The following is a 24,126-nucleotide window of genomic DNA, read 5'->3' as shown; positions in this document are numbered from 1 at the left end:
TCATTTGTGGAAATGTCGTTTCTTTCCCTAATTAGCTGCTTGGGCACCTTGATCAAAAATCAAATGTACGTATAGATGTGGAAATCTATTTCTGGGCTCCCTTTTCTCGTGTACTGATATACACATCTTTAAATTCCTACCATATTGCATTGGTTACTGCATTGATCAGATAATTATAAGTCCTTCAATTTTGTTTTAAATTTTGGCCAGTGTAAGTCCTTTGCAATCCCAAATAAAACAACGAAACAAAACAAAACCAAAAAAACAACTGCTGTTATTTGAATTGGCATTATGTAGAATAAATTAATGAATTTGGGGAAAATTGGCATCTTAAAAAATTGTTTTTCAACTTTATAAACATAAACTTTATAATATAAATTTATTATATTATTTCATTTATTTAATTCTTTCAAAAAAATTTTTAAATATGTGCTTTCATGGTACAGATCTTATATAAATGTTATTAAATTTTGCCCAATTTTATATTTTTGATGCTATTGTAAATGTAATTTTTACACATTTTTAATCCATGATACTTTGTTGCTGGTATATAGAAATATATTTTCTTTTTTGATATTGACTTTATATTCTGAGACCATGGTATATTAAATAATTAATTCTAGTAACTTTTATCTAGATATATTATGAGGTTCCACTTACTTGACCATGTTGTTTACAAACAAAGATGTTTTATTTTCCTTTCCAATCCATTTTTCTTTAACTTCTTTTTCTTGCCTCATTGAAATACCTAAAACTTCCAGAATAATATTGGACAGAAGTAGTGAGAGTAAACAGTCTTGCCATATTCCCAGTCCTATGTGGTAAACATTCATTTTTTAAAAGCCATTAAGTTAGCTTTAGGATCTTCTAGATATTTCTTTATCCATTCATATTCTTTATTATAAATGGGTACTGAATTTTGTAAAATGCTTTGTCTGTATTTATTAAAATACTTATATTTTTTTCTCTTCTATTTGTTGATATGGTGAATTACATTGATTGCCTCCTTGTGATAAATCCCACTTGGCTATTATGTATTAATTTTTTACAGATTAACATATTTGCTTTGTCATTTTATTTTTTTAAAAGAATTTTTTCCTGTATGTACATGAGGAAATTTGGTCAGGACTCTTCTTATAATGTTCTTATCCAGTTTACCATCACATGTTTCTCCCCACTACTCTATGAAAGCACTTGAGGGGGTTATTATTTTTTTCCATGAATGTTCAATGGGATGCTCCAAAAAAGTGATCTGAGCCTGGTGTTTTCTTTGTGAGAAGGTTTTATTTAATAGGTATAGTGCTATTAAGATTTTTCATTTCTTCTTGATTCAGTTTTGGTATATTGTGTCTGTCAAGGATTTTTCCATTTGTCTTAGTTGTCAAATTTATTAGAAAAAAATCATTTACAATATTTCCCTTTTATCCTTTTAGCATCTGTTGAATGTTTTATGATGTTCCTCCTTCATTCCTGACATTGTTAATTAATTAGTCTCTTTCATTCCTGACCTTGTTAATTAATTAGTCTCTCTCTTTTCTCCTTTCTCTCTCTCTTTCTGTCTCTTTCATTGGCCTAGATAGAAATTCATCAATTTTATCATCTTTTCAAAAAATCATCTTTGGTTTCATTGACTTATTCTATTTTTTATCCATTTCCTATTTCATTGGTTTCAAGTTTTCCTTTCCTAGCTATTTTAGATGGAAAATTAGATTTGATGTGAGAATTTTTTTCTTTTATAATATAATCATTTAAAGTTAGCAATTTATCTCTGAGCACTGCCTTAGCTGAGCCCCATAAATAATAATTGGTTTAATTTTAATTCTGTCAAAAATTTTCTCACTTACCTTGTAATGTGACATTTAGAAATGTATTGTTTTAATTTCCCTGTACTTGTGAATATATTTATGTTACTGATTTAATATAATTCCATTGTGCTTCAGAATATCTACTTCAAAGGACATAATATATACTCTGTATATTTGCAATACTCTATTGATAGTTATTTTCTTTGGACTAGCATATGGACTTTATTGATGAATGGCCCAGGTATTTTGAAAAAGATAAGTGTTAAGAAATATATTTCTGAAAAGTTTGGAGTTGAGTATTTTTAAGATGTCAATTGAATCAAGTTTTGACAGTTTTGTGCAGGTCTTATATACCTCAGTGATTTTTTTGATTTCTGCTGTCAATTATTGAGATTGTTTGAAATTTCTGACTATACCTGAGAATTTGTCCATTTCTTCTTCCAGTTCTGTCAGTTTTTTTAAAAAAATTATTTATTAGAGTATAGTCGCTTCACAATGTTGTGCAAGTTTCTGCTATACAGTGAAGTGAATCAGCCATATGCATACACATATCCCCTCCCTTCTGGATTTCTCTCCCATCTAGGTCACCACAGAGCACTGAGCAGAGTTTCCTGCACTATACAACAGGCTTTCGCTAGATATCTATTCCATAAATAGCAGTGTTCATGAAATTAGAAGCTCTTTTAATAAGCCAGTTACAAAATTACAAATACTGAATGATTCCACTTATATGAGGTACCTGGAGAAGTCGAATTCACAGAGACAGAAAGTATAACAGAGACTGCCATGTGCTGGGAGTATAATGGAATTGGGAGTTATAGTTTATGGGCACAGAGTTTCAGTTTGGGAAGATGAAACAGTTCTGGAGATGGATAATGGTAGTGGTTGTACAATAGTGTGAATGTGCTAATGCCACTGAACTAGACACTTAAGAACCATTAGAATGGTAAATTGTATATTATATATAGTTTATTACAATTTTTTAAAGAATTTACATTTGACTTTTTAAAAAGATAGCTGTGATTTCTTGCTCTGTTTCTATTGACTCCTTTTCCTCTGATTGTTGGTCAAAATATCCTGTTTCTTCACATTTTTAATAAATTTTGATAGAATGTTATGAATGTTACATTGTTGCTTGATATCTGTGATTAGCTCTCTTTACTTTTAATTTTGTTTTAAATGGCAGACAGTAAGTTTCTTAAAGATGAGCTTGATCTTTCTGAGGCAAGGTTTATTGTTTAGGTCTTAGGGTAAACTTTACTCTAGGACAATGGTTCTCAACCAGGGGTGATTTTATCCTACAAGATGGCAATGTCTGGAGACAACGCTGGCTGCTGTGCCAATATATCAATAGTGACAAGATTGAGAAATGTTCCAAGGCTAGGTTTGCCCTATTATTAAGCTATGACATTTCCATGATCTGAACTGAATGTCCCAGTTTTCAATGGATTCTCTCTAATTTGGCTAGTTAGTATCTCTCCTAAGTTTAGGTCTTGGAATAGGTCAGCTTTCTGTTCAGGCTTGTGCAGTTTTACCCTAAACATGCAAAATTTAGTATTCAGCTACAGAGTCAAGGGAACATTATGAAGATTTCTGGAGCTCTTTCTCAATATACTTTCTTCCTTTCTGATTCTCCACCCACATATCCCAGATTTCACATTCTCTCTTAGATTTCCTTAATATTGTATCTTGTTTGGGTATACCCTGCCCTTGTGCTGTAGTCTGGAAATTGCCTTCCAACAGAAAGCTGAGGAGATCTTAGTGTTCACTTTTAATATTCTCCTCCTCTCAACAATCACATTCTTGTGCTATGTGTTGTCAATTGTTGAAAATAGTCATTCCATATGTTTTTCCAGATTTCTAGTTAGTTATAGTGGGACCGCAGAGCTGTCTCAATTACTTCATCCTTGCTGGAATTTGAAGAACCTTATTTTGGTTTGAATTTCCATTTCAAAATGATTAATCACATTGAAAACCTCTTTTTTAATGTGTCCATTGGCCATTTATATATCCTATTCTATGAATTCCCTATTAAAGTTTCCCCCATTTGTCTATTAGTCTTCCTTTTAAATATGGATGCTAAGCATTTATTTTTATGTTCTAAATATAAGTTCTCTGTCAACTATATGTAGTACAAATAGATTCTCCCAATCTGTGACTTACTTTCTAATTTTTTAATGTTTCCTTTTGATGAAAAAATGTTCTTAGTTTTAATAAGCTTCCATTGATCATTTACTTTCTTTTCTCTGTTAATGTTTCATGTTCTTTGCAAGTAGTCTTTGATAACCTGAGGTCATAAAAATATTTTCTCATGTTTTAGTCTACAAGCTGTATTGTTTCACCTTGCACATTTATGTTTATAATCCACCTGAAATAGACTTTAAGATGTACAGTTGGGGTACAAATTCAATTTTCCCAGCACCATTTTATAAAACTGCCATTCATTCTCCACTGCACATCAGTTTATCATATATGTGTGGAACAGTGTCTGTAGAGTCTACTCTAGTAAATTGTTCATTTTGCTATATCTCTGCTGCTTTAATTAACATCATTTAAAATAAAGACTATGTCTTGTATGTAAGTCTTCAAGGTTTATTCTTCTTCAAGATTGTTTTGAATATCTGGACCTTGTAGATTTCCATATAAATTATACAATCAGCTAATTTTCACATGAAAATAAAAAGCCTGTACTTTTTTAATGGAAATGCATTAACTCTAGATCAATGAGTGGAGATTTGACTTCTTCACAACATTGAGTGTCCCATTACCTGAACATGCTATATTTCTCCAAATATTTAGATATTTTAATGTTTTAATAGTGATTTGGATTATTCAGAGTACAGGTTTTACAAACTTTTATTAGGTTCACTGGCAGATATCTGAGATTTTTTTGATGATGTTGCAAGCTATTTATTCCTTAAATTTTCATTTCTATTTGTGAGTGGTATATAAAAATAAAATTGAATTCTTTATATTTACACTATAACTTTAGATCTTCCTAGACAACTTATTAAATCTCATAGTTTCTTTAGATTTTCTATGTATACATCATGGTAAATAAAAATTGTGAAATGTATTTCCACTTTTCTGATAATTAAACTTTATTTCTTTCTCTTACTAATTATGGTAGCTCACCATTAAGTCAGGTGCTTATTAAAAGTTTGTGTAGATACTTTTCATTAGACTGAGGAAGTTCTTTTCTAATTATATATAGTATGTTAAGAGATTTTTAAAAAAATCTTTCATAGTTAAACTTTGTCAAATGTTTTTATTGCATTTATTAAGATTGTCATCTTTTTCTACAAATGTAGTAAAATACACTGGTTTATTTGGTTTTATAAATTAAAATATAATTTACATACAGTAATTTCTATCCTTATTCATGCAAACTTTTGCAAAGTTTGACAAGTTGCATAGTTAACAACACCACATTCAAGTTATAGTACATTTATATAATATCAAAAAATTTCTTCATGCCTCATCAGAATCAAACTCTCTCTACATCCTCTGGCAAACACTGAGCTTTTCACTGTCTGAATCATTTTGTCTTTACAGATGCCATGTAAAAGGTATCATACAGTATGCAGTCTTTTGAGTCTGACCTCTTTCACTTAGCATGATGTATGTGAGACCCATCAATGATGTTGCATGTGCCAGTAACTGCAGTCCAATAGTAATTCATTGTGTGGATGTATCACAGGTTGCTTATTCCAGTATTGATGAAAATGTAGGCTGGCACCCATTTCCGTTAATAATGAAAAAAGTCTCTATGAACAATTACATCATTTTTTTTTGTGAACATACATTTCATTTCACTGGAGTAAACACCTAATAGTGGGAATGCTGGGTCATGTAATAAGAATAAGTTTAACTTTATTAAGATATTATTAAATGTTTTCCCAAAGTAGTTTTACCCATTTTACATTAATTCCAGAAATATATTTGAATTTCATTTGTTCTGCAACTTTGTCCACAATTGATATGGCCAGTATGTGTTGCTTATGATGTTGGTTTTTCAGCCATTCTAACAAGTGTGTGTTAGTATCACATTGTGGGTATAATTCACAATTCCCTAAAGGCTAACGATGTTCAGAAAATTTTCATGTGCTTGTTTGCCATCTATATATCTTTTTGGTGATGCATCTTTTCAAATTGTATGCCCATTATTTTAATGGGTTGTTTATTTTCTTGTCACTGGTTTTGGAATTTCTTTATGTATTCTAGACAGAGTCTTTTTCCAGATACATGATTTGCAAATATTTTCTCACAGTCTGTGGATTGTTTTAACTTTCCTAATGTTGTCTTTCAAAAAACAGAAGTTTTTAATCTTGATGAATTCCAATTTATCATTTTTTTGGTGTGTGTCTACCATGATTTTGGTATCATATCTAAGAAGTATAATACATCTAATATAATATTGTAAAGGTTTTCTCCTAGATTATCTTTAAAATTTTGAAAATAATTTTTGATCTTATATCTTGGTTAATGATAAATTTTGTATAAAGTACAATATAGTACTATTTTAATCACTGTCATGTTATACTAATTTTTAACTTTAGGTATAGTGGGTCCTTCAAATTTGATCTTTTTTTTCAGTATTGTTCTGGCTATTTCAGTTTATTATCTTTCCATGTAAAACTTAGAATCAACTACTTTTTTAATACAAACATTTTGGCTGAAGTTTGATTGGGACTGCGTATGTATAGGTTAGTTTGGAAAGAGCTAACACCCTAATAATCTTGAGTCTCTCAATCCAGCGACAAGGTAGATCTCTCCATTTACTTAGATCTTCTTTGATGACATTCATCAATGTTTTGTAGTTTAATCATACAAATTATGCATGCATTTTTTAAAAAATTTCATTTAAGTATTTCATGCTCTTTTTGCAACTATTACAAATGATGCTCTTAAAAAATTCAGTTTCCAATTGTTCATTGCTAATACATAGATATACAATTGATTTTTAAATATTTAATTTATACTGTGTGACCATGAAAAATAACTTACTAGTTCTAATATCCTTTTGTGTGGATTCTTTTATAATTTTTATATAGGCATGGCATCATGAGAATGGAGAAACTTTTGTTGATTTCCTAATCTGTCTGCATTTTATTTTTTTCCATGGCTTATTGCATTGCATAAGACTCTCAGTATAATGTTTTATAGGAGTGTTAAAAGGAGTCATCATTGCCTTGGTACCCTTGTAAATGTCGTTAGCTATAAGTTTTTGTAGATTCCCTTGATCAGGTTTATTCTTAGTTTGCTGAGAATTTTTATCATTAATAGATATTGAATAATGCCCAATGCTTTGCCTGCATCTTTTGAGCATATCTTTGTTTATTCTTTTTAGTCTATTGAGTTGCTGAATTATATTGATTAATTTTAAAATATTGAAACACAACTTCCATTAGATTATTTTGAATATTACAATAATCTGGTTAAATTGTCCATATTTCAACTTTGTCTTCATGGTTTTTTTTCATATTTTTAAGCATCTTTATCATAGTCATAGTGTCCTTTATGATTAAATGCAGTATCTGGAATATTTTTGGATTTTCCTCTGTTGTTTGATATTTTTCTTGCATTTTAGACATGTTGCCTATGTTATGACATGTGAAGCAATTTCCAATTAAATCTGAAATTATATATAAATAAAAAGTACCTGGTGAGGCTATCTTCTTCCAGAGAGGTGTTTGCTTTCCATTTGCTACACTTACAGATTGGGGACTGATTACTTTAATCCAGCAAGACACTGTTTTGAATAGTGGCTTACTTGTTCTCTTGGTAAGGCTCAGTCTCCAGGTTTTCAACAAAGAGCTTGTTTTCTTTAAGCCTCTAACCCTTGATAAGTATGCAACACTAACCTGTGTTTCAGGAAACTGTTGAAACCTCAATTCTTCTTTTTAGAGTCTTTCTTTTTAAGTTTTTAAATCTATACCTGCCAATCTATGCTGCTCCAGAATATGGCTAACGTATCAATAGGGCAACTAGCTATGCTCTTGAGTCCACCTTCCAAGTCTCTGTCCAGAATTTTGCTGTTTTATTCTGAACACCGGCAGAAATTCTCAGTGGATAAATTTTCAACTTCCTGCCCCTATTTATAATCAGAAAGTGCTTTAAGGGCAAAAGTGACTACATATAATCAGATCACTCTTTTGAAGTTCTTCCCTTTCTGGAATCTTGGCCCATCGAGTTCTCAGTTCTCATTGTATCTAACTTTCTGCTGTCCTCCAGCATATTTTTTGTATGCTATGTAGTATTTTGTTTTGTTCTATTTTTACTGTGGCTGCTCTCAATAGCAGCACTGGTCTGTCACTGGGCACTACATATCATCCAGAAGACGTTTTCCCTCAATTTCAATAAATTTTTTTCACCATGAGGTCAGAGGTTTTATTTGTCATTTTAATACTTTCTCTGATTCCCAGATCACAAACAGTATCTCAGACATAGCGGACTCTCATTGAATATCTGCTAAGTGAGTGAATAACCAACATACTTACAGCAAAACAGACAAGTCCATTAGAAGATAAGTCATTTTATTTTGAATGTGTCAATTTAACTCTAGATAACTACATTTTATGTCACTATTGTGCCCTAATATTTTTTGGTAATTACGGGTTTAGTTTCTTTACAATTTTAATTTTTTGTTATAGTAATAAAGAGATATTCTGTCACTATCCTACCTCACCTTATTATTGATATTTAAAAGATTTAAAAAGAGAGAATGCAAAAGAAGAATAAAGCTTGATATAAACATAGATGCACTTACTGGACATTTTCTGAAATTTTTCCAGAATGATTTGTGATATCTCTTAAAAATATTTCATTAAATATAGGTGAGAAGTTAAAATCAGAATACCGGTGAGTATGCTCTCTCAGATAATATATGATAATACACAAAGAGTTTAGTTGTTTCTGATTTCTATTAAAATATATTGATAGATTTTCTCTACATAAACTAGTGCAGCAGGAAACAAGAGAAAATTGTCTCTTGAAATGCTTTTATTTGAAGAGTATCAGTTAAATTGATTCCCCTGGAGGTGACTGAAATCAAGGGTAGAGACTGACTAGGAATATTATTCACTAAAAGAATAAAAAGATCTTCTTATGCAATGTTTATTAGTAGGCCCTGACACAGATCCAAAGAATTTGCATTTTATTTTGAGTCCCTGGGGTAAGCAAGCACTTTTGAATTGGTTATATTACCTTTTAGTTGACTGAGATTACAGATAAAGAATTAAAAGTTATCATGAAATGATGAATTTCTACCATCAGAGAATACCTTAGTGGGCACAGGAATCATATCACAATAAGCCTTAAACTTATATTTTAGTGTTAGGATTTGATCATTTCCAATATTCTGAGCTGCTGGGAGGTATGTACTTGCAGACATATGAGTGATGTCTTTTTATTTTTTACATAAATCCTTACATAATGCCAGGGAGAGATCCCCATTCATTGCTTTTATTTTCCTTTAATGTGTTTATTCTCACCTTACTCTGACCATTGACATCATTGGCTTATTACTAAATTTAAGAGGAAAAAAAAGTAAGGGACCTTTTTCTAGGTTTAGCAAGTCATAAAAATTCATCAGAAATGAGCTCTCAAAACTGGACTGTAAGTTTTGTATTACATTTCCCAGCATGAGATAAGAGTTTTTATCTCTCAGTCTGAAATATCCAAATGACCCTGGGCTGTTCATTTTAGATTAAAGCCGAAATGGTACCTTTGTCTGTTGCAGCACAACTCTATTCTTCACTTTTGTGAAGCACCAGCCTTAAAGGAACTGCTGTTATTATTTAAGGGCATTTCAAAAGGAAAGCTGACACTACCAAATAAACACATATAATGAAGTGAGATTACTAGTCACTAAGGCGCTAATGAACTGTAAGATTAGCTGCAGCAAACAAAATTTCTCCCATTTCCCCTCCTGCCAATATCCAGGACTCCAGCTGGAGAGATAAGATGTAGAATTCATCCAGTGTTCAATACTCAGACAGCTGAGACAGTATTCTTCCTCTATAACCCTACACTCAAAATAGCAGCTGCATTCTGGGTCAAAATGAGTATGTGGAGACAGATATGGAAATGTGATTTTTTTCTTTTTTTGTTTCACTTTCACAGAGTTCTTCTTTATAGTCTTTGAAATATATAACTTATATATTAGTAAAATTTTTCTTTTATTTTGCCAAATGTCTTTACCACCAAGATTCTGCTTAAAGATATAACATTAATGATCATGGAAGAAATACTGCAAAATTGTCTAGGACTATATTGGGCAAAATATAATAATTTTTTTTTTAATCCAGTACTGGGACTTCCCTGGAGGTCCAGTGGTTAAGACTCTGCACTTCCACTGCAGGGGGGGTGAGGGGCAGGTTTGATTCCTGGTGGGGGAACTAAGATCCTACATGCCACGTGGTGCAGCCAAAAAATAAAAATAAAAATAAATCCAGCACTGACTTGGATATTGCCAAAGAAACCGCACAGACTACATCTTCTCTTAACACTGCACCACCAACCCAACCTCCCCACCTCCCATTAACCCCCTACACAAACACTGCCCCACCTCAAGACTGCAAAAGAACTCTTCTCTGTTTGCATGCACTTTAAGCAGATAATTTGTTTTGTTGATATATTGTTTGCCAACTAACCCTTGCAGAACATTACAGTGAACTAACAAATACAATGCTTAGATGCAGTAAATGTGAATATCGCACATGCACATGTGAATGTAGGGGATGAAGAAAGAAGGAAAAACTAAGAAGACTGAACAAGGAAGGGGGGGTAGTGAGAGGGAGGAGAGAAGGAGGGAGGAAGACAGGACACAAGCGTTTCAAGTTGTTTACTAATCAAAGGTATAGGCATTGTCTGTGGATCGATTTAATACAATAAGTGGCAGTTATGCATATATTTGAAAAAATGTACCTTGTAGTCTTTTAATTTTGGTTGTTTAAAGAATTGCTGTGTAATCAATTTGGTAGTAGCAGTCAGAATCGATCAGAAAACAGACATATTGTCTATACAGGGCCCTATTTATTTGCTCACCTACTGTGTATAAGCAGGCTTATTTAGAACTGAGAGGATTCAACCCACTAAAACAAAAAACCTTTTGTACGACAAATAAGTTGCTAATGCAATTTCACAATCTAGTCAGTACCAAATTTGTGTTATCATAATGCTCACATGGTGAATATGCTATGGAGTGATGCAAGTTACTCACCAACGTTACAAAAGTGATGCATGTCATCTTGCTTCTTCTTAACCTCACTATTTAAGCCTGCTCTACTGGAGCTGTGCTAGGGGAGCATCACCACAAGACTGCTTAAAATCATAACTTCAATACATTCAGAATAGGAAGGTAGAGAGAGAAGCAGATCAACATATTCTCCCTGTGGGATCAGATGGGTTTTGCAAGATTTCAACAGTTCAGTTATTTTCAGCCTTCTGGAGGAAATTCATCAAAAGCACTTTTTTTTTTTTTTGGTACAATTTGCTTCCCTCCCACCCTTTGTTCTGCAAGCCTCTTGTCTATACTTTCTGCATCTGCTTTTATTGCATCTCTAGCTGGTTGTGAATTCCAGCTTCTTACCCAAAGAAAAACCTTGCCTCTGTGAATCACCCTACATAATATCCAGAAGGGAACACCATATAAAGCCCATCCGAAGTTGGAACTAAAGAACAGGTAACAGGCAGCAAGGGAGAACTACACATTGTACCTGGTTTCAAGGAATGCTTTTGCTTTTTCTTGACAACATAAGCAATGATAACAAGTCTTTGCTTTTTTTTCCAGTTACCTTTTTTCTTGTACTAAAAGTGTTTTATAAACAATCTTACACCACTGATCCTTTCTAGAATAAGGCAGAGTATAAATATGAAAGTAAAGTTTGCCAGGTTTGGAATTTACAAAGACCTTTATATTTAATCTTGCCGATGATCTCCACTTAAAAACAAAGGTCGTGAAATTCAGAGAGACTACACAACTTGTCCAATGTCATCTTTGGTAGTTTAGAAACTGAACTAAAGTTTTCTAGAAATTAAAGTCTTTTTGATGAACTTTCATAATTTCAATAACTCAGCTTCTTTCAGTTCTGGTGGAAAAACCCAGCAGTTTTAGAATGACATGCAAGGCTTTTCCCTCATCCATGCATGTCTCCTCTGCTGGCTCTATTTTCCATCCAGCCCTCACCTGCCTCCATGTTTTCCAAGCACAACAAATGATCATTTAGTTCTTAAAGATGCTCTATCTCTGACAGGCCATTACTTGTGTCTTTTAGTCCATTCCCTGATCTAATACTATTCCCCTCTCTGCCTGGACAACTCCTGTTTTCTCTCAGTGACTATGAACATTGGACCTGGGGTCACTGGTCTAGGTAAAAGATCTCATTCTGCTACTCCCAGCTAACTTTTAGGTAAATTGCATAAGTGTTCTGTGCCTCAGTGCCCTCCTTCATGATGTGAGGCTGGTTATAATTCCTTCCTCATAGAGCTGCTTGCAAGTTAAAAGATTTAATCTATGGAAAACCCTGAGACAGTTGTTGATTAACCAGAGTCCAAAGAGTAACCTAGTTTTTCCATACATCTCATACCATAAGCTACTAGACCCTGATATATTTTTTCCACATTGTGGCCTTCGTAACTATTTCCTCTCTTAAATTTCCTCTGCCAGTTGTATAACCCTGGCCCTCCTCACTTACTGTTGGATTTCCGTAATTTTCTGTGACATGCTATTCCTGCTACGTGGCTTCTCCTCATCTAAGGTATTCCCCACAATCTTGCCAGTTTAGTCTTTCTAACCTGCAAGTCTGATCAATTCACTCACTTCAAAACTCTTCCATAGCACCCTATAGCTTTCAGCACACGTAAGGCTCTACATGCTTCAATCTCTGCTCTGCCCCCTAATGTAATTTGAGCAAGTGTACTCATACCTTCTAACTTGCAGAAAGTGCTAAACAATAGTGAATGAATGGATGGACAAATGGTTGATTGCACAATGAATCATAGTATAAGCATGTTCACTATACAATGATGTCCTTTCTGATCTGGTATCTAGGACAAAGACCCAATCTATGTCTTAGGTAGGATTAGAGGGGAAGTTGCATACTGAAATATGTTGACTGCAGAATAATCAAATGTTTTTATCATTCTTTAAGGACTAATGATACTGAAAATCATTTAAAGGGAAAACAAAGGAATCTAAAAAGCTGTGCCTTTCCTTCTCACACGGTTTCCTTTCACTTGCTTATAGACACAATGCCTTGGGAAGTTATAGACCTCTATGGCATTCTTACTTAAAAAAATTGAAGTATAAATACATGCAAAAAGTATAAAATATGAATTCAAATCTACAGTTTGTAGATTTTTTACATTTTTCTAAACCCATGTATTTACCATCCAGATTAAGACAAATATGTTAAGCACTCAAAAGTATTTCCTCGCGCTCCTACTTCCCAGGCAATACCCAGCCACCCTCCAGATGTAAACTTGCTATCTTGACTTCTTCCAACGTTAGTCAGTTTTTTGTTTTGTTTTGTTTTGTTTTGTTTTTGCGGTACGCGGGCCTCTCACTGTTGTGGGCTCTCCCGTTGCGGAGCACAGGCTCCGGACGCGCAGGCTCAGCGGCCATGGCTCACGGGCCCAGCTGCTCCGCGGCACGTGGGATCTTCCCGGACCGGGGCACGAACCTGTGTCCCCTGCATCGGCAGGCGGACTCTCAACCACTGCGCCACCAGGGAAGGGAAGCCCCGTTAGTCAGTTTTGACTGTTTCGAATATGTACTCTTTGTGTCTGGCTTGTTTTATGCCACGACATATCTATGAGATGTATCCAAGATGTTTTGTGTGTCAGTAGTTGGTTCTTTTTTATTGCTGCATAATATCCTATTGTATAAATATGCCACAATTTGTGTTTTCCAGTCTCCTGTTGCTGGACATTTGGGGTGCTCCAAGTCTGAGGCTACAATGAATAAACATTTATGTATGTGTCTTTTGGTGTATACATGTATTAATTCTCTTGTATATGTATATATCTAGAGTGAAATTATTGGGTCACAGGATCCTATGGCTTTTGATGTTTTGATTTTCCTCTTTCCTCTCTTCATACTTTTTTAAACCATTGAACAGCCCCTCTTGACTTTTGCATCCATATTCCCACATTATATTATTTTTCATAATTATTCTCCTTTTATACAATCTCAGTTTCTCTTTAACTAGACACCTAATCTGGAACAATTAGGAAATCTAATAATACAAGGAGAGATTAACATTTTCTTAGTTCAACAGTTGGGATCTTTTTCTTCTACATTACAAGAGTATTTTAAAGTATTACAAATCACTGACATATGCCACCAAAAATCCAGTATTTGTTTGGAGATTTCTTATTTTGGAATTTTATCTGTGCAACCACCCTTTTGATTTCTGACCCCTTTACTAGAGTACCAGGCTATGACTGTAACTTATTTGAATTTTGTAAATTGGTTAGCTTGGCTTTTTCATAGATAAGTGCTCCTGTTATATATTGTATGCATGACTGTCCTTCCAAGCATTCATTTGTTTGTCAGTGCTTATTCTTGGGGAGGGGGCGGCATCAAAAAGAACACTTGCAGTTTCATCCTAAAACACATCTCAGATGTGTAGCCTCAGTCCTTTGAGTCTAATTCCAAGTGTCTAGGCAAAATATTCAGACTTCTTAGTGACCTTCGTTTCCTTCATGGTTTCAAAATAACAGAATTTTTGTCTTTGTGATTCCCCAATTTGCTGTAAGAAACCGCTTTAATGACTTCTGCAATGAAGCCTCAGGTTTCACTTTAGCTGTAACATTTTTGGAAGGAAAACATGAGAACTGAAGAATGCTTCAGCAGAATCTGAAATAAAAGAAAAAAAAAAAAAAACCAGGGCTTTTAGTGTTCTGAGGCCGGATAATAGTGTTTCTTTGTTTTTTCTGGGAAATGCAAGTGATAAATATCAGAGACAGAATGAAGCATATGATAAAGAAGAACAAAATATGAAGTAGGAAAGTAGTCTTTGATACTGCTGATAGTGGCAATAAAATCCCACCCACACTAACATGTAAAATGTGCACTCCTTACTAAAATATATGGAATATTAGAAATCACTCAGAATTTAAGCTTTATTCAGATGTAATGAAACTTTTCACGCAGAACTAGAGATTATCTCATAAAAATAATTCATTCCCTCTGATTTACCTGGGACAAAATAAGATGGTTCTTTCCTGGTTATCAGTCTAGCAAGAACTTTGTCCAATCTGATTTCTACAAGCGTCAAACCAGTACTTAGGGCAAATATTTACGATGCTAATTTTCTCAAAAGAGCTTCTATTATGTCCTTTCCTTTTTTTTTCATTTTCTGTCTCCAACCCATCATAACTTCATTGCTAAGAAGTGACAAAGTATCTTCGAGAACTTTGAGGCAATTCTGAGAGACCAGGTAACAGATACCACAGAATGCTTTCACTTCACTGTAGCTTAGAGTTTAACACAGATCTGACAACTTCTGCTTTAGCAAACACTTTTTCTGTGTTGCAACAATTTATCTCAGACAGCAAAAATACCATTAGAGGTGTAACTAAAAGGTAGAGTGTCATCATTTCTTGTATATTTTGCAGGTTTATTGCTCCTTATGAAGACAGTATTACCATGGAAATCAGGCAGACTGACAAATCCTCCTGAGTCCACGCTACTGGGTATGTGACCCTTTGTTAGGTTATATACAGTCTATGATCCTTGGCTTCCCTTATCCATCACACAGAAATAATTATACCCTCACGTTACAGAATTGTAGTAAGAATTTACTGATAAATATATAAACTCTTGCATCATAATATGCATTATAATACTAGATCCCTCACAAAAGTACTTTTCCAATTGAACTTGATTTCATATGTTTATAAATTCTGGTAGATGCAGGGAACATAATGTAACTTTGGAGGGCAGTGTGCAATAGACAAAAAAAAAAAAAGAAGGCAGCAATTGGAATCATACAAACTCAGGTTGCAATGGAGGCAACACAACTAACTTTTGAAATTTGACCAACCTCTCTGAATCTTAGTTTCTTCAACTATAAAATAGAAATTATAACTAACTAATGGGAACCACTGACAAGCTGCTTCCAAGGATCAAAGGAGATATAATCTGGTATAATGCATCTTGTAATGGCTTAAAAATAGTATAAATCTCTTCTATAATAGGATTTAAAATAAATGTCTGGATATATACATATATACTCTGGACATACCATAAGGTTTTCCCATCACACTTAGAATGACATTAAACCCCTCTTCCTGGGCTGGTCCTGAATACCTCTTAGACCTCGTCTCCCAGCATCTCCCATATTTACTTTACTTCAATCAGCATGGCCTCCTTGCAGATTTTCAAATAAGCCAAGCTCATTTCCAACGCAGGACTCCTGCAGTTGTTCTTGCTTTGCTGAAATGATTTCCTCTCAGGTATTTTCAAGGCTCATTTTGTCATTTCATGTATGCCTCTCCCAAATATCTACTCCACCTTTTATAAATGAACCTCACTTGCAAAACTCTAGTATTTACCATGTCTTATGTGTTTTGATATGTGTATTAAAATTTGATATTAAAGCATGTATCCATTTGTTTACATAAGTATTCTCTACCTACCTTGGACAAGAGCAGGTGCTTACTATTTTATTCGTCTGTATCACTAGCTGTAGAGCAGTGCTTTATGTATAATAATAATGAATTAATACACACAGTTAGAATGAAGGAATTCATCAATCAGTCAAATCATACTTAATACTTGGGAATACGTAACATTCTTTTCTGCCCATTTTGCCAATATTTTGTCTCCAAAACATGCATACAAAGAAACACTATATTCAAAAAATAACATTTAGGATAACGACTTATCTTACAAGGGAGATATCTGTAATGTTCACATCAGAGTTATAGACAGTCAAGTTATATTTCTTACATATTTTTACTAGTGTTAATGGTGGACTAGGAAGAAATAATTGTCCTGGTAAATAAATTTTGACAACATAAATACATTTAATTTAAATACCACCAAGTTCTCCTAATATGGGTTATATTGTTGCCTTCTGATAGTACCTGTGAATTTCCATAGTATTTTTTATTTTCCACAAGCTAAAAAAATAATTCCTTCCTTTTTTTTTTTTTTAACACAGTGCCTCCTTTTTTCTTTAGTTTCTTCTGGTACAATCAGAGAAATATGTGTGGCATTGAAATTTATTCAATGTAAATGACTTCTGTTCTAATCAAATGTTTACCGTTTAGTCACCCAAAAAGTAGTTTATTGCCTTCCTTGATCCTCTGCCATAAATGCTAAATTTTAATTAGTTTGGCAGTTCCCTAGATTTGCAGCCAGGATTTCTGCACAAATATTCTTTTACATATTCCAGTAGATGAATGAATATTATCCCACTTAATTTGGGAAATTGGCGGAAATGAAAAACTCTCTAGAACAAAGACAGCAAAAAGCAAACAGTCAAGGATGAATTGAAGGCTCATGAAAAACAGCATTTTGGCAGGGGATTGATGTGTATGTTAAAGAGTAGTAGACGTGGCTGCTTTCAGGAAAAACTTCAGAAGCATACTACATTTGTACAAGAACACACGAATGAAAATGTAAACAATAAAGACATCAATATTTGTATAAGAAGGCAATGAGTGAATATGGGATGATTTCATGGAGGAAGTGAACTGATGCCAGACCTTGCAGGATGAGTTAAATTTGCTTAATGATCCAGGTAACATCTACTAAATGCTTACTCTGTAATGGGTACTTTTACATCCATTTTTATTATTAATTTAATTCCTATGAGAACAACACTATAAAATGGTACTGCTATTTTCCCCATTTTACATTTGAGGATATTAGACACAGTCACAGTTTACTCCATTCCTGACAAATTACTTAAGAGCAAAAAACATAAAGCTTGGGGTTAATCTTTGGTCTATATAATTTATTTTTAATTGGCCATAACTGCCTTAATATTGGATTTCAGAATATTTTAAATTCTGGATAAATCATCTAGAAATGCCTATTAAATTAAATTTATAAGTCCAAGAAGGTCCAAGACATTATTAGTAGAATTTCTGCTTCAAATATTTGGCTAGAACATTAATTCATTCCACAAATAGGTACCAAGAAGATTTATATGCTAGGTTCTCTGATAGGAGAAACTTTGTGTGTGTTGTTTTTTTAATTTGATCTATTTGCCTAAAACATCATTATTTTCACTTAGTGCTTACTAATTGTTAGATCTCAGGCTTTCTTTTTCTTTTCTTTTCTTTTTAAATTTCCTTCTTCTTTTCTTTTTCCTTGACTCCATATGGAAGAAAAAAATAATCATCTTATGGTTGCAATGCATTCACCTTGGGGAAAGCTGTGATGGCTCTTTTATATGATTATTTTAATGGTATGACTTCCATTAGGAAGAAGACATTTCTATTACCCCTAACATTTTTAGAAAGGCAGTGACACAGTAAAATGGAATCTTGCTCTAATTTCCACTCATGGTATAATTCTTATTTAGGGGATTCTGTTTGGTGTTCACAGCTAGTTCTATAGAGCCCAGGGATTACTTAGACAAAATGTGAATCGATCCATGGTCTGGGCATAGGTAGACAAAATATTTGCATAATTTAGCAGCTTATGGTAGAATCATACAACTAAGACCCAAAATTTTAAGCAAAGTTATATTTTAACAAATTCACTATCACTTGGTACCTCTTAATTGAACTTAATGCTAGATTAATGACATGCAAATAATAACTACATTATGGATTTTCCAGAAACTTCTAACTTATTAGGAAAGCAGGAAAACAAACTGCATGGACCTCACAACAGTTTATGAATGAACAAAAGAAAGAAAGAAACAAACAAAAACTTCCCTGAGCAGAACTGTCCAGTAGAAATACAATGTAAGCCATATAAATAACTTAAAATTTTCTAGTAGTCACATTTTAAAGTAAAACAAAACAAAAATTAATTTTAATAATATATTTTAATTAACACAACATATTATTCAATATATATTTTAACATGTAGTCAATATTAAACTATTGAGATATTTTACATATTTTCATTCTAAGTCTTTGAAATTTGATGTATATTTTACAATTACAGCACATCACAATTCAGATTTCAAATTTTTATTGGAACTAATTCACCTGTATTTAGATTTTTAAAGCTATAGTTTGAAAATTAGATTCACCTATTCAAGCTGTTCTAAACACTTCTAAAAGTATTTCAGGAAATAAAACGTACTCCAAAAAATATTTTTACTTTAATATTAATATTTATATTCACATTGACAAAACTTTTTCATCTTTTTTAAAAGAATTGATTTAGTTTTAAATCAACAGCATATCAGTTTCAAACTGTATCTGTCTAACAAAATTAAATGTACTAACTCCTATGCCAACTCATTAACATTAACAATGATTTCAAAAGAGTATGGCACAAATTAAATAGAAATTCTAAAATTATCAATATCAGTACATTTTTTCTTATAGTTTTGCAGCCAATTTATATAACAATGTTAATTAGAATTAAAACCTCTGTATATTGATTCTTATTAGAAAAACATGTAAATTATTGTTATTGGTTTTTATCTTGAAAAGTTTCAATATTAATATAAATTCATTTACCTCTTTAGCTAGTTTGTCAAAAAGATTTTCCTTTTCTTAGAACTTCAAATTTAACTCACTTATATGTTACCTGAAACTGGTGAGAAAATATAACACACAGTGCCATTTTTTTGCCACTATTATTGAATATTGGGAAAATATTCCTTTTGTTTCAGGAAAGATTTGAACTGTGGTTAACAGTTCAGTACAGATGGTCTCCAAATTAACATGGTTCAACATTATTTTTCAACTTTACCATGGTATGAAAATTATACACATATTTAGTAGAAAACATAGTGCAAATTTGGAATTCTGATCTTTTCCCTGGCTAGTGATATGCAGTGTGGTATGATACTCTCTCCTGATGCTGAACAGTGGCAGTGAGCCACATCTCCCAATCAGCCATGCAATCAAGACAGTAAATAACCAGTACACTTATAACATACAACTATTCTGTTTATCACTTGCAGTACAGTATTCAATAAATTACATGAGATATTCAACACTTTATTATAAAATAGACTTTGTGTTAGATGATTTTGCCCAACTGTTGGCCAATGTAAGTGTTCTGAGCACATTCAAGGTAGGCTATGCTATGCTATGATGTTCAGTAGGTTAAGTGTGTTAAAAGCATTTTGACTTTCATAAGTCAAGGAAGATCTGCAAGTCTTTACAAAACACTTCTGTGTCTTATGGAACACAAGATCCTTAATTCATTTTCTTCCATTTCTTTTAATAGTTTCATGGCATTCATAGCATTTTTACCTATATATTTAACAGTTTAAGAACTATATCCATTACAGTTTACTTAGAATTTGTTTCAGAAAACAGAAAAATATTTTCAACATACATCATGCTGTGAAATAAAGCAATCAGATAGATTTCAATCCATTGGGCTAGAAACTATTTTTTTCATATCTACCTAAATTTTTTCTTGAAAGATATAAAAAATTTTAAAAACCTATTATTTATTAGCCTTAACACATTTTTTGGAATCTTTAGGATTTTGTACATATAAGAGTATATTACTCACAAACAGATGTAATTTTACTTTGTGGTTTTTAGTTTGGATGTCTTGCATTTCTTTTCCTTATCTAATTGCTTTGGCTAGAACTTCAAGTACAGTTAGCCCTCTGTATCCATAGGTTCCCCATCCACAGATTCAATTAACCATGGATCAAAAATATTCAGAAAAATTTCCAGAAAGTTCCAAAAAGCAAAATTTGAATTTGCCACATACTGGCAACTATTTACAAAGCATTTGAATTGTATTTACAGCTGTTTATATATCATTTACATAGTATTCGATATTATGAGTAATATAGAAATGATTTAAAGTATACAGAAGGATGTGTATAAGTTAACGCAAATACTATGCTATTTTATATAAGGGACTTGAGCATCCCTGGTGGTAGTCCTGGAACAAATCACCCACGGATACCAAGAGTCAACTGAACAATGTTGAATAAAAGTGGTGCAAGCAGGCATCTTTTCCTTGTTCCTGATCTTAGAGGAAAAGTTTTCAGTCTTTCACCACTGAGTATAATGTTTGCAGTGGATTTTCCATATATGGATTTTATTGTGTTGAAATAGTTTCCTTTCATTCCTAGTTTGTTGAGTGTTTTTAATGATGAGAAGGTGTTGAATTTTGTCAAATGCTTTTTCTGAATCAATTGAAGTGATCATGTGCATGTCTGTGTGTTTTACTTGATTCTGTTAATGTGGTGCACTACACTGATCAATTTTTATATGTTGAAACATCCTTGCATTCAAGGAATAAATCCCACTTTGTTATGTTGTATAACTGTTTAATATGCTGTTGAGTTTGGTTTGTCAGCGACTTGTTTAGGTTTTTCCATCAGTGTTTATAAGAGATATTGGTCTGTAGTTTTCTTGTGATGTCTTGGTGTGGCTTTCATATCAGGGTAGTGTTGACCTCAAAGAATGAGTTAATAAGTGTTCCCTTCTCTTAAATATTTTGGAGAAGTTTGAGAAGGATTGATATTAGTTCTTTTTCAGCTGTTTGGTCAAGTTCACCTGTAAAGCAATCAGGTACAAAGTTTTTCTTTGTTGGGAGACTTTTATTATGGATTTAATGTTCTTACTAGTTATAAGTCTATTTAGATTTTTTACTTCTTTGGGACTTAGTTTTGGTAGATTTTGTGTTTCTAAGAGTTTGTCCATTTCTTCTAAGTTAATCAATTTGTTGGCAGTACTTTCCTATAATCCTTTTTATTCTACAGAATTAGTAATAATATGCCTACTTTCATGTCTGTTTTTAGTAACTGGAGTCTTATCTCTTTTATTCTTAGTCCACCTAGATAAAGCTTTGTCAATTTGTTGGTTTCAAATAACCAAATTTTAATTTCATTGATCTTTTCTATTGTTTTTTCTATTCTCTATTTTGTTTACCTCTGCTCTAATATTTATTATTTCCTCATTACTGCCAGTTTTAGGTTAAATTTATTCTTCCTTCTCTAGGGCCTTAAATTGTAAAGTTAGGTTGTTGATTGGGAATCTTTGTTTTTTAATGTAAGTATTTATAGCTAAAAATTTCCCCTTTAACACTGCTGTTGCTGTGTCCCATAAGTTTCTGTATGTTGTGTTTTTGTTTTCATTCACCTCTATTTTCTAATTTCTCTTGTGATTTCTTCTTTGATCCATTGGTTAAGAATGTGCTGTTTAATTTCCACAATTTCATAATTTTTCTAATTTTCCTTCTGCCATTGTTTTCTTCATCTCATTATGATCAGATAATTTATATGATATCTAGTTTTTAAAAAAAATCATGAAAATTTGTGGCCTAACATATGGTCTATCTTGGAGAATGTCCCATGAACACTTGGGAAGAATGTATATTCTGTTGTTATTGGAAAAGTGTTCTCTGTATGTCTGATAGAATTATTTGGTTTACTATGTTGTTCAAGTCCTCTATTTCTTTGTTTATCTTTAGTCTGGTTCTTATATTCATTATTGAGAGTAGAGTATTAAAGTCACCATCTATGTTTGTAGAATTGTCTATTTCTCCCTTCAATTCTGTCAACTTTTGCTTCACTGATTTTGATGGTCTATTACAAGAAGCATCCTTTATTTTTTTTAAATTAGAAAAATAATTTAATTATGATTAAAAAACAGTATTTTAATTTAAATGCCAATTACAATCTACATAAATATAATTTTAACTCAGGTTCTCTGCATAAATGATTCAAATAAGACATTTTACAATGTTATATCAATGTGTAAGAAAACTCATTTAATTAAATCAATCCATTAACACTGACTAGATCAGTGAAGTGTTTATCTGCAAGGCTGTGTATGACATAAGTGGCCTAACTCAACACACTACCACAATGATGCCCTTTATGATGCAATGGTTAAAGTGAAAGGTAGATTTACCAAATAATAAAGCCATGTCCAACATAACACGTGTTTTACAAAGTTAATTTTTTAAGTAAAATTTAAATTAAATGAAATTTAAAAATTAAAAATTTAGTTCCTTGATCATATAAGCCACAGTTTATGTGTTCAATAGACATATGTCTAGTAGCTAACATACTGGACCATGTAGCTTTAGATCATTTAATGTTAAGGGGCACTTACATTTTCACATGATGAAGTCGACATTAAGAAAACTTCTCAATTGAAATTTCAGTCATTAGGTGAAATTAGTGTGATTCTAAATCACAAGCTTTGCCATATCACAGGACAGGGGTTAAATATATCTATTATTTGGCAAGCACTCAATAAAGAACAGACATTGTTACCAGTATTACTATTGTCAGTACCACTGCAGAGACACCTTGATGAGACACATGAGATCATTTTAATGCAAATTTTAATGTCTTGGCTTAAAAGTGATGTATCATATAGAACATTAGCTCTAGTCACTTGAATTTCACCATAAATCTGTATTTGGGTAACTTCTCTTATTTTTATGTTAACTTCACATTTTTCTGATTTTGTTGTTGTTAAACAAAAATTTTCTTAAGGTGCCTAATTAAACAAAATATTCATTCTGATACTTTGTGAATAATTGTTTTTGAAAAGTTTAATCTGGGAAGGCTAGACAAATGAAGCTTTAGATGGATAAACATAAACAAGAGGAGGCAAATGGAATTTTTTAAAAAGTTCTAAGTTGCTCTTTGGGAACATTTTTACTGGAGAAGACTAATCCTGGAACTTGCATGATTAATAGATATAATTAGTTTACAAAGGCTGAAAATCAAGGTTATCTAATGGCCAATTCACTCAATAGTGCAGCCCTGGCCAGAATCAATATGATAATGATCATTCTTTCCCCAATTGAGAGAGGTGTGAAGTGCAATGAATGTGTGTATGTGTGTGGTGGTAAGGGCAGTGGTGAGTTGGGATGGGTCCAGAGCAGAACAAAGGCAGGCGTCACTTCTAGGCCACCATCTGTTAGATTTCCAAGGATTTCAATCCTGGACAGAAGACATTGGGGCTTATATCCTTTGAGTCTAATTGCTGCAGAGGATAGTAAAATATTAACAAACGAAAGAAAATGAAAGCACATGTTCCTTGGAAAATAGGAGAAAAAATGAACATTGACTTTTCTGTAGTTGTTAGACAGATAACCTCTGTAAATTTAGTAAGGGATGTCTGTTAACTAAAATAATTCACCTTTACTATCTCCAGCAAAGCTTCAAACCAAACTGGAACA

This window comes from Pseudorca crassidens, chromosome 1 (genome assembly GCF_039906515.1).
Source record: "Pseudorca crassidens isolate mPseCra1 chromosome 1, mPseCra1.hap1, whole genome shotgun sequence".
Lineage (NCBI taxonomy): Eukaryota > Metazoa > Chordata > Mammalia > Artiodactyla > Delphinidae > Pseudorca > Pseudorca crassidens.
The sequence above is the reverse complement of the archived record's forward strand: the minus strand, read 5'-3'. Positions refer to the sequence as shown.